The 13095-nt window shown below is 40.5% G+C and overlaps 1 protein-coding gene across 4 annotated transcripts in view; it reads left to right on the top strand.

Annotated features, from left to right (window-relative positions):
• The window catches only part of arid3a (AT-rich interactive domain 3A), a 50582-nt gene that overhangs the window by 24523 nt on the left and 12964 nt on the right, over positions 1-13095 (top strand). The window lies entirely within an intron of this gene.

Raw genomic sequence — 13095 nt, forward strand, 5'->3', positions numbered from 1 at the left:
GGGGGCGGCGAGGCAAAACAAAAAAGAGGGTAGGTGAGGAGCAACAAAACAACAGCCAGTTGGCGTTGCGCTTTGAAGCTGTGCCAAGTAGAGTGTGTAACACAATGTCGTTTTGACAAAAGCACTGTATGGTATTTGAACCATGTCAAGAAGTGTGCAATCAACTAATAGTGGAAACTGGCTCCTGCTCACTAAGGAGAAGGGAAGGGTGACGTGGGAATGTAAACAAAGATTGGAATAAGTAGGAGTCCAGCTCCTTCTTTCTTTAGTTGCTGTAAGTTTGTTTTTATCCTTTAGATTTTGAGAAATTCCTTGTGATTCCCACCCCTGGTAGTAACCCCCGAGCCCTCTCACAGGAAATGAGGAAATGACCATTTCTTGAGCAACTGCAAGAATCACAGATGCCCCACATCCCCCATTGTCTTTGCCACTATATTGTGTGAGACGTATATTCTCGCCAAACAACAAGGGCGCTGCTTGCATTCTTGCCTTTTGACTTTTTCATAATACAAGCCTGGAAGTAGATGGTCGCTGAATGCACAGAGCTGACAAATAGAAAAAAGTTGCATGTTCTCATACAATGACCCAGATAAAGGCATTCATTTGAACCAAAGCTTTGAAATTCCAATGTTGCCTTCAGATGCCCCTGAAAAGGTAGCGTGTGGTGCAAGCTTTGTCTTGAAAGAATCAATTAAGTGCTGGGTCAGACATTAAGATTCTTCGCCAAGCATTTTCAAGGTCAGAATGGCTCTTTGTGCAAAATGTCACTGGACTAGAGAGCAGAAAATATATATTGTATTTTCAATATGGCTGCACAATGAAAGCTCAAACAGGATGAAAAGCACAGCTAACTCTTCATTGTCACTAAGGAACCATTAGGTGTTAGATCCATTGTTGTCAAGGCGAGGTGTGTACACACACACGCGCACACACTTCTCTTTCATAACACAGCATATATAATCTTATTATATTTTTCATGTTTTTGTACTTAGCCACAAATACAAATATATATATGATAGTAGCAGCGCGGGTACAAACGTTAAGCCCATCAGCCTCACAGTTCTGATGTTCTTGGTTAGAACCTGGCTCTGGCCCTCCTGTGTGGAGTTTGCATGTTCTCCCAGTGCTTGCGTGGGTTTTCTCTAGGTTCTCCAGCTTCCTTCTACATTAAAAGGAAAATGTCCGTCCATAGGTGTGTCAATGGTTGTTTGTGTATATGTGCTCTGCGAGTGACTGGCAAACCAGTCCAGGGTGTCTACTCTGCTCTCGCGCAAAGTCAGCTGGGATGGGCTCCAGCTCACACATGACCCTAATGAGTATACGCAAGCACTATGGAAAATGGATGGACGGACGTATCTAGTATGTATGTTGTTTGTGAAATTCTGTGCTTGTCTTTAGCGAGTGGAGTAGAAAGGACAAAGAAGACTGATGTAACGGTCGTGTGGATGTCAGAAGTGTAAGTCTTGTCACTGAAATCATTGCATGAGGTGGGTAAAAAACTTTGACACATTTAATTAAGTATCGTACATAGGGTTTTGCATGGGGAGGACAAATTGAGGAGTTGCTTGAGGGCAAATTGCAGAGTCACCACCTTGGTTAGTGACGGGCGAGGCGAGGTGGCCACAACATCTCTGTCTTTAAAGAGCCCCATACATACTGTACATATCAGGCCTGCATGCGGGCTGGGTGGGCCAGATATGGTTTAAAGGACTCAGCTGTCATCCATTAAACTCAACACACTGCTCATCTATCACTTTGAGTGACACTGTACCCAAAACCTCAGTTTTCCAGCTCTCCGAGGTTAGATTAAATATCTCCATGTATGTCTTCATCTTGTTTGCATCAGTGCCCTGTGACCCTCATTCCTCTCTCCCACCATCTGCTTTCCATCTTCTGCGCTAGCTGTGAATAAATAACTTTTTTTAAAGAAGTCTCATTTAATGATTATATACTGTAGTACATTCTCATTCAAGCTTGACTTGAATAATCCTTCTCAAGGATAATTGACAGCAGGATTATACTGAAGGGTTGACTTGCGGGGTTGCTTGACTGTTCTAACCGCTTCTCCGTTCAGTTTGGCCCTGCCTGAGTTTTGGCCTCTATGATTGGGATGCTCGTCTTCAGCAGTGTGGTTAGAAGAGATTTCCCACTGATAGAAAATGTCTGGGTGTTGCGGGTCTGGGAAAGTTGGCCGCTGTTTATTTCTGATTCTTATCCAAATCTACAAGACATGCTATCTGATGGTAGTGTGGTGGAATGGAAGCATGGAATACATTCTCTTTCTCCCCTGTTTCATCCACTGATTTTCTCATGTCAGCACATCAAGGGGCCATAATGACATTTTTAATTGAAATGGGGAGAGGGGGGGGAACTGTTGTTTTGGCTTTTGGATCCTGACAACGGAAACACTTAAAAAGGGTCTCTGGGTTTTTTTTAAATGGCACAAATAGTTTATTTGTAAATGATAAGAACAGTGGTCTGTGAAAATGTGTGTTGAAGAATTCAGTCTAGGCATACATGAGTATGTCACAACCAAAACAGTATACAGGCCACTTGCCTGTCTTTGTGTTTGGGCTTCTCAAGATAATGACTCTTCTACAGCAAAGTGTATATTTACTGCACTGCTACTGCAACTCATTACTTAGATACGTCAAATTCCACATGTTTTTGCAACCCACACACATAGACTTGGGAGGACATACAGATTATGCTCATGTGAGTAGTGTTCTCTTTTAAATGAGTGGGATGGCATGTATATTGCACATACAGCATTTACAGTAATTTTACAGATTGTTTCAGGCAGCGCTGTCAACTGTATTAAAAAAACAAAAGAAAAACTCGAGTTTCTGTTTTACTTAATCCTTTGTTTTGCAAATGTACACTATAAGTACTGAAGGTTCCACTAAAAAAGGATTCAGGAGCAACTCAGTGTGAGGTGCTTCTGAATCCTTTACAGCATTGATTCTCAGTGTGGTATGGGTACCACTAGTGGTACGGGTGCTTCCTCAAGTGGTTGTCGAAACAATTACTAAATTAAATAAAAATATAATAAAATACAGTCAAACATATTAGAATGAAGGACAATACAGTATCTTATCACCCTACAGTGCCATGAAAAAATATTGACCCCCTTCTCAAATTCTTATGTTTTTGCATAGTTTGTCCACTTAAATGTTTAAGATCGTCAAACAAATGTAAATATCAAATATAACCCAAGTTAACTTAAAATGCTGTTTTTAAATGGTGATTTTATTTAAAAAGGAAAATAAAAAACTATTCAAAGTTACCTGGCCCTGTGTGAAAAAGTAATGCCGCCCTAAACCTAATAACTGCTTGGGCCATCCTCAGCAGCAGCAACTGAAATCAAGCGTTTTCTATAACTGGCAATGAGTCTGTCACATCTCTGTGGAGATATTTTGGCCCGCTCTTCCTTGCAGAATTGTTTGAAACTAAGCAAAAATTGAGGGTTTTCAAGCATGAACAGCCTTTTTAAAAGCCATTCAAAAGTTGACTTGCCGGTGTGTTTTGCGCTTCAGCTTGAGGTCACAAACTGATGGCTGAACATTCTCCTTGAGGATTTTCTGTTAAAGAGCAGAATTCATGGTTCCATCAATCACAGCAAGTTGTCCAGGTCCTGAAGGAGAGAAGCAGCCCATGACCATCACACTACCACCACCATGTTTGACTGTTGGTATGATGTTCTTCTTGTGGAATGCTGTGCTATATTTACGCCAGATGTAACGAGACACACACCTTCAGTCCATGTAATATTGTCCCAAAAGTCTCGGGAATCATTCAGCTGTTTTTTTGCAAAAGAAAGATGAGCCTTTTTTTTCTTTTTGGTCGTCAGTGGTTTGCACCTTGGAACTCTGCCATAGATGCCATTTTTTCCCAGTTTCTTCCTTATTGTTGTGTGATAAACACTGACATCAACTGAGGCAAGGGGAGGCCTGCAGTTCTTAAAAGGTTGTCCTGAGTTCCTTCGTGACCTCCCGGATGAGTCATTGCTGTTCTCTTGGGGTAATCTTTGTAGGCTGGCCACTCCTGGGAAGGTTCACCACTGTTCCATGTTTTCTCCATGTGAGGATGTTGCCCTCCCTATGGTTCGCTTGAATTCTAAAGCTTTAGAAATGGCTTTGTAACCCTTTCCAGACTGATAGATGTGAACTACTTTATTTCTCGACTGGAATTTCTTTGGATCGTCTTTTTTCTTTAGATCTTTTGTCAGACTTGATTTTGTCGGGACAGATTCTGTTTAGGTGAAACAGTGGATGACTGGTTAGCACATCTGCCTCACAGTTCAAATCGGGGTTCAAATCCCGGCCCCGCCTGCGTGGGTTTTCTACGGTTTCCTCCCACATCCCAAAAACATGAGTGGTAGGTTGATTGAAGACTCTTCAAGACTCTGGTTTCAGGCAGCGGTGGCAACTGTATTAAAAAAACACGAAAGAAAAACTTAAGTTTCTGTTTTACTTAATACTTTGTTGTGTAAATGTACACTAAAAGTACTGAATTGAACTGAAAAGTACTAAATTGCCCGTAGGATGAATGTGAGTGTGAATGGTTGTTTATTTATATGTGCCCTCCGATTGGCTGGCGACCAGTTGGGAATCTACACCGCCTCTCGCCCGAAGATAGCTGGGATAGGCTCCAGCGCGACCGCGACCCTAGTTAGGATAAGTGGTACAGATAATGGATGAATGGATGGAAGAGTCTGTTTAAGTGATTTCTTGGTTGAACAGGTCTGGAGGTAGTCGGGCTTGGGTGTGATCAGTAAACCAAAAACCAGAATTAACCAAAAACTGTGATTAGTCACAATTAATTCATGATTTAACAAGGGGAGTAATTAGTTTTTCACACAGGGCCAGCTAACTTTGAATAGTTTTTTTTTTTACTTGATAAATGAAACCACCTTTTAAAAACAGAATTTTAAGTTCTCTTGGGTTATATTTGTCTGATATTCACATTTGTTTGATGATCTTAAATGTTGAAGTGTGGAAACTGTGCAAAAATATCAGCATTTGAGAAGGTGGCCAATACTTTTTCATGGCACTGTATGTCAAGAAACTGAAGGGAGAAACAAATTATTCTCAGGGGATGACACAATATTACATAACATTTTTAGTACTAAAATCTCTGCCTTGTTTTTGATGAACACTTAGGCCTACTACACTACTCTATTTTAATGTTAGTCATTATGGTGGTACTTGGAGAGCTAAGGATTTTTTTTGGTGGTACTTGGTGAAAAATGTTCGAGACGTAAATATTTGGTTTCTTTAACAGCTACACATCAATCATTTCTTTCCGCGAAGAGCGATTTTTCACAGACCGAGCTACATCAGATCGGTCTGTCACAGTGCTCGTCTTTGTCTTCGACTGGCGGCTCAGCTCCTCACACTGAGTCGATGCGTTTGAATTTTCTGAGGTCGGCTGGTCACTGTGGATTATGATGCGTGTCAATAAAACAATGTTGAATGCAACTGCAGTCAAACAGATCTATTGTTGCTGTTAATTGTGTGCTCGAGGGGGAGGGGAGTATGGGACGTTGTGGAGAGCGGACATAGATGGAATCATTATCGATGTCAGCTTATGGACACACGGACGAGATGTTTCTGTCACGCTGTTGTCAGTCCACAGTTTCCAGCTGAATTCAACTCCATATGGAAACAATGTAATATCAGACTGAGAAGGAGAGGAGCTTGTTTCCTCTGTTTGATTTGAAGTACAATTCAGTAGGTGTTGTTCACACAGGATTCAAGCAGTGATCTACTACAAGCTGGAAATGTTGCCTTGACAGACTGCTTTTGTGCTTTTCAAGACTCTATTGCAGCATACTCAATGTGTCTATGGTTTGTGGGGTTATTACATAGTATCAGTCTATTGAGAATATTTGATACATTTCATCACTCATCTCTGTAGTTATTTCCTGAAATGTGAGTTGGAAAATGTATGTTTTATATATACCAAATATTACTTCTATGAGTTGTATACAACCTTCATATGCTTTATTGTTACATTGTGACTACTAGCTCTTTTCCGGCCATTTCAGAATGTGTGCACACAGATTGTACAGTGCTCCAAGTAATTAGATAAAAAGATAAAGTTGGCCAATATGAATTGCCCCACGCACCTTTTAGGGCTGTAGTGTGATCCATTAGCGAACCCTCATTTAAAACTTGGTCCCGCTGACTTGGCTCTTTGTTATAAGTACAGCCAGATTGTTAATTGCAGCGTCGCATAGCGTTCTCTCTCTGCAAATGCAGTACTAAAAGGTCACTGAAGGGTCTTCTTTCATTAAAACTCTCAAATTCACGTACATATCTACATGTTTACAAACTCTCCGGGCTTCCTAGAAGGATCTAATGGTTCCCTTCATTCATAATCATATTGTAGCATTGGTAACACGGCTATACTGTAATTGAGTTAGTGTATTTCATATAAAACTCTCCCGCATACAGAAGTCTTCCACTGCTACAGCAACAATCTGTTGTTATTGAACTCAACAATGTGAAACATGCTTAGTAGTGTTTTACTGTGCCTCATAAATGGGTCTTTGATACAGACTATACTGTGTAAAGTATGTTCTTTGGATCAAAGAATATTCATCCATTTGTTTTGGGGAGATTAAGGGCATCCATAAAAGGGCTGTGAGTTGATACAATGCACTGTTTGAAAATGGCTGATCATGTGTTCAAGAGCTGTATCAACTCCCCGACCTGGACCCCTTTCAGCTACAATACCCCTTCCCCCACCTTTATGAGTCACTTAGTACTAGCTAAGTTTACTTATTGAGCTTTTCTTTTCCACAAATCCATTCCTCCTCATTCCGGTTGAGTATGGTTTCCTATTAAATAGTTTATAAGGTAAAATTCATGCTTCTTCCCCTGTGGGGGAGGGCGGGATACATGAACAGACTTTGATGAACAAATGGAGTAACTCGTTCTGCAACATTTATTAAAAAAAAATAATTTAAAAAAGAAATCTGGTTTCTGTTTTGCACAAGACACAGTATATATAGACTTTCTTTACGCATATGCAAATCACATCAGGTGTGCTTGTTACCAGTAATCACGCAACTTAATAACTTGACTCATTGCAAGAGCATCAAGTGACTAGATGTCTAGAAGGCAATGATGTTTTACAATGACTTTCATCAGTCTTTGTCATATCCTACTATGAATATAAAACATCAACTGCTTATGTAAAATTATTTTTTTGGGTGGAAATCTATCAAGGTGGGGAAAAAAATCAGTTAAACATTCAAATCATTTATAGAGGGAAAAACAATTTTTATATGGTGCTCAAGCATTTAAAGCATGATAAGTATTCTGAAGCATGATTTTATTACAGCATTAAAGGTGTTTGGAAAGGGGGTTGAGCTTGTCACATTGCTATTTAACTTTAAGCAAAAGTGCTCTAAACACGTTCAACGTGTTCTGGTAACTCCATAGATCTTGAAACTGATTCAAATCTGGGCTCCATTTAGGCCAATCGAAAAACTTCCATCGTGTACTGGTCAATCCATTGTTTGATTTTGAGTTATGCTTAGGTTGTTGTCATGCTCTGCTTCATTGTGTCACAAAGGATGTATGTTCTTAGTACAGTATATGCTTTTGACGCTCATATTTTTATTTTGTAAGAAAAGATTACATTAAACGGAATGCATGAATGATAATCCATTCACTCCCGATAGTTAGCTTGTTGAGTTGTAGACGTACTCCACTCTCCTCTGGGTTCTGGTTTTTAGTTGCAAAGCCCTTATTATGTGCTATGTGACACTTGTGTGCCGCTGGCTTACTAACCTCCATTTGCATTAACAGTGGAGTCAACCCTCCCCCTGCACTGAAATAAATCCCCTGCCCAAACAGTATTAAGGCTTCTTTATACTTGCGCGGACGGCGACCGCGCTGATGTCACTGCGGTTGTCCCATGCGTAATTTGCCTTTAAACTCGAGCGCAACCCACGCGCGTTTTTTTGAAAGTGTGCTGCAGTTCTCCTCCAAGTCGGGGGTGTCGCTACGGCTGGTATTGGATAGGACACCACAGGATGGAGTTTCCTCTCCATTTTTTTTTGCCATTTCCGGTAGCTGTTTTTACTTTCCTTTCAGTAACAAGGAACAAAGCAACAATAATGGTGACCGCAACAGAACAAATGTACCTAGATGACCAGATGACAGGTTTCATTATGCTGCAAAAGAAGGCGGCGACGTAGATGGTATGTAGAATCAATGGGCACCCTGGTACGTCATCACAGCATGTGACTTAAACGGACCAATCACGAGAGATGATCTCCGCGGCGTTCAACGCGCAGCAACTATTTTTGTCGGGTGCGCGGCAAGCTACGCAGAGGTGCTGCGCGGGGTAATTCGTCGGTCAGGTGATGAAATGCGGGCGTTGTCGGCCGCGGGAGTTTAAAGAGGCCTTTACTTTCCACCAACATGTTAATGACGGCAAATCTGCAGCAACAGGCTACTCTGTAGTTACTGATTATTTTCATCATAAACCACTTTGATTTCTGTGTTTGAGGCCTCATAAAGTATCAGCAGAAGGGCAGTTGTTGCTACATATACAGCCAGCGTGGGAACTGATCAGCCTGTTTTATACAAGATTATACTTTTTCTGTGGCTGTGAAGTGGTAAATGCTACCAATGCATGTCACCAATGCCAAGATGTGTGTCTGATACAAGCCAATGTAACAAAAAAAAATTCTTTCTGGCGAATAAGACAAAATGAGTGTTCCATTTTCTGTGACACTGTGTTTCATGGTTTTGTAACATTTACGGTAACTGCTTTTAAGCACGTGAACTGATTCCAAGCAATACAAGTTGGCCCGGTTTATTGTCGTTTTTCTAGTTTCTCCTTGTTTATCTGAATAGCAGAGCTTTAATCCAGGAGGGGCCCCAGCCCCTTCTCACGCATTAGAAACATGAAAACCATACAGTAATCCTACACCAACCACACCCAGCTCTGCCATATAAGGTGTGTGGGGGGGGTGTAGGTGGTGGCAGGGGAGCTCTAATGTGCATTATCAGTATTATAAACACTGAACCGGAGAGAATGAAACATAAAACGATATCATCTGATAGCATTGGAAATGGAAAAGAAAAGGAGAAACAGACAAAAAGGAAGTTAAACAGGATATAAATTAACAGACCATAGAACTGGATAAATAAATAATGTCAGGCGGGCAGTTTAAATGAGTAGTTTAGTGTTTAGAGAAGCTAAAAGTGGAGAGTGACATTGAAGTGACAGTTGAATGGGAATATTTGGTCAACAAGGTGTCCCATTTGGGTTCATTTGTATGTCTGCAGTATTTAGTCACAATTGAAGACTCCAACTCACCACCAGTTATTTTAGTGATGGCCATAATAATTAATTAGTGGACAAATTGATCCTTATTAAAGTTGGTTGTGGGGAATTGGTTATTTTACTCTTAAAGTAATTCAAGAAAAAATGGAGTGCACTTCGTCACTGCAAACGGCAGACGCATGGTCGAGTAAGTCTCAACTCATCTGCGGCCTGAAGAACTACATGAAGATGAGAGTTACTTCCACTAAGTTATACTAATACTTATAATATAAAATATTTTTTCAAAATGTTTATTCTATTTCCTAATGGTCGATTAAGGAAAGTTTGTCAAATGTTCATCTATACTGGAGCTACAAATGCTTTTACTTGCCATAAATCAATGCAACTGATTCATTACGATTCACTGATTTTCAAGAGTTAAGAGTCTGACAAAACAAGGAACTATTACCTCAATTGTATTACTTTCAGAGCTACAGTCATATGAGCATAATCTGTGCTTATTTATATTTTAGTTGCCTCATCTACATGGAAAATGCACCAACATCACTGTAGCTCACTCAGCTTACAAATGCTCCTTGTTTGCTAACACACAACCAATCATTGGTGGCAAAATGGCAACTGAGTGTGAACTGATTCATCAGGCATTTTCGCTAATGGAGGTGTGTCAAAACCATCCCGCATTCTGAATGAACTCCTTCACTGCTGCGGTTGTCCCATATACACAGACATGGATTCAGCTCCCTTCCCCCCTAATTGGTGCAGCATTCTGTTATTGTTGCATGCAGTCTAACACAAAGAAGGATGCACGTCCATATCTGTGTTAACAGTGAATACTGAATGGGACTTGAAACTGGATACGAAATCGCCAAAGGGATACTATGCATTTCACACACTAAACTATAGAGGACAAACTCCTCCAATGTGCCGGTAAACCTTTGTCCTTATACCCTGACTGGCCACAACCTCTTGTACAATCTAATGAGATCCAAAGATAAATGATCAAATTAATGCTCAATTACTGGCCTTAACAATTTGCTCATTGTTGTGGTTTAGTTTGCAGTGGTGTAGCACTGGACGTACTGAACAACAGGAACGTTATTCTATTAATATCTTACTGTCAATCAAAACTGAGCATCATTATATTTTAAAATGAATTTTCTGATGCAACTCTTATATTCATATTTGTTCCGATTGTGCAGGTGTACCTCTCGCAGCCAGTTAAAAAGCCTCATTACATACTCCACTCTAATCGTAACGAAACATGCATCATTTTTTTTTCGTTTTTAATAAATTACTTGAATAGTTGCATTGAGTAATGAGGGCATGTTTCTCGACACATCCATGGCTTCATACCACAGTAAAACCACCAGGCACTTGGGAAACATTTGTTTGTGTGATAAAGAGAGGGATGGATGGAGAGCAAATAAAGAATAGGTGGGGGAAGGGCGTAAGGGGGTCATTTCCAAGATTTATGGTGCGGCACTTCACAAAATGCATGCATCCTGTAATTAAAACTCCCCCTTGTCTCCAGCAGCCCTGTACATTAGCAGGAATCCCCCACCACCACCCCATCTCATTCAGGCCTCTTCAATCCAGCAACCCCCCTTTTGCATGCACAAACACGCATGCACGCGCGCACACACACACACACATATACACACACGATAAGATCTGATGGCAGCTTGAAGTCTTCTAATGAGGGCTGAGTGCCCCAATGAGGGTCAGTCTGTTACTGGTTAGAGGGCACTTCTGTCACATCCTACACAACTTCAGCCGTACAAGCTTTTCATTTCCTCTCGGTGGCAGCTATAGGCAAGCACACACAAAATAACTGCGCTCCCATCTATAAAAGTTGGCATCAATCATAGCACACCAACATTCAAAACAAACCACATAATGTTCTATAGTTTTGTCTGTCAGTGACACGTTTACGTTAATTCACTGCTGACTTAGTAACGCGGCAATTACAGGTCACAGGATTAAAACTAAATACAGTTGCTAAATAAAGACTGTTGTTTAATGTGGAATTAATGGTCTTATTTCATATTCTAGCAAATGTTTGAAACACATTCGTGATTCACTGGTTGTGCATTGCCCAATATGCACAGAAAGTGAAACATTGTGTTTCAGCTAAATCTAGTTTTGACAAAGGGTGGGCCAATTATTAACCCAGAAAAACAATGATTACACGTGATCCTCTGATAAGTTTCCTAATGTTCTGTTGTTATCAAATTATGTCTATAACGGGCCGACTGGGTAACATGTCTGCCTCACAGTTCAGAGATCATGGGTTCATATCCAGGCTCTGTCCTTCCTGTATGGAGTTTGCATGTTCTCCCCATGCTTGCTCGGGTTTGCTCCAGGTTTCCTCCCACATTCCAAAAACATCTCATGTTAGGTTCACTGAAGACTCTAAATTGCCCTTAGGTGTGAATGTGAGTTTGTCTATACTTTGTGTCCTGCAAGTGTATCCCACCTCTCCTCCGAACTCAGCTGGGATAGGCCCCAGCACACCTGCAACCCTAATAAGGATACGCGCTATAGAAAATGGTTGGATGGATGTTTATAACGCAAAACCTTTCACAAACAAATTAAAATATAAAATAAATCAGACTCGTCTTATAAAACAAATAAGAGTAAAAATAGAAGTTTAAGATGCTAGAAGGAGGGTATATTGTAGGCCATTTGCTTTAAAATGATTGATTGATCACCAGAATAGTTGATTAAAGATAAATTTTTCATCAGTCGGAAAATCAATAATCACTTCAGCTCTGAGGCCTAATGGTGAGTTGTGTGATGTGCGTGGAGAGGTTAATGTCTTCCTGTGATGTTTGCTCTCATATGCAATGTGAGGGTCAACCTGAGCCTCGAGTTTCCTCTCTCTTGTTGATGCGATATAAATGTTATGATCATTTACGGGTACACTGCTAAACTGGAACAGAAAAACAGCCATAGGCTCAATAGGCTCCTTGTACTCCCCAAAGTGGGTGCCCCACATTTACTGCAAACTTTCACTGAACTTTCTGGCACTCTGGGCCCCGCCGGCAGCTGGCCCTGCATGAAGTTCTCATCAAGTGACTGACCCAAATCATTTTTCTCTATGTGTGTCTCTTTGCATGACCTGAATGCGGACTACTGGTAGTTTTTCAGATAAAAGCTTGTTTGTTTTTTTTTCACTGTTTTTATTTATTTTTTATAGAAATGTTGACAAGTTGTCATAGTAATTGTGATCCGTGCAATTCTTCAGTTGTGGCCGATCACCAGGTATGTGCACGCACAGCCACCAGGTGATGCTCAAGCTCCTGGTCTTTTGCCCTGGATGGAAAACATTTTTTTTTGCTGCTGGCCCTTTTTTTTCTTCATTCCTCAATATTTAAAAAAAATAAAAATTACCCTCGCTGCCATCAATTCCACCCCGTGTTTTGGTATTTGAGGGGCATTTGTTTGAGTCCTTGTGAGAAGTGTGCATATGCTCTCACTTTAATTTATATGGGGTTAATCAGAAGCACTTTAAATGGTGGCAGGTGTGTTGTGGCCCCAGTTTAACGTGTTTGAATGCGATTTCTTAATTCTGAACACTGACACATTCCCATTTATGAGAGGATGTGTACAGTTGCACAGCCACATCATCGTTGTTTATTTGTCAATTCTTTTTTTCAAATGAGTTGTAGAGGTTTTTCAATTGAGTTATAGAGGTCATAGGTTAACTAATAGTGGAAAAGAGTTTTAAAATGATTTTCCTTGGTCTCATTTTTGTATGTTATAAAAATCTGACATTTGTTTATA

The sequence above is a fragment of the Phyllopteryx taeniolatus genome, chromosome 7, assembly GCF_024500385.1.
Source record: "Phyllopteryx taeniolatus isolate TA_2022b chromosome 7, UOR_Ptae_1.2, whole genome shotgun sequence".
NCBI lineage: Eukaryota > Metazoa > Chordata > Actinopteri > Syngnathiformes > Syngnathidae > Phyllopteryx > Phyllopteryx taeniolatus.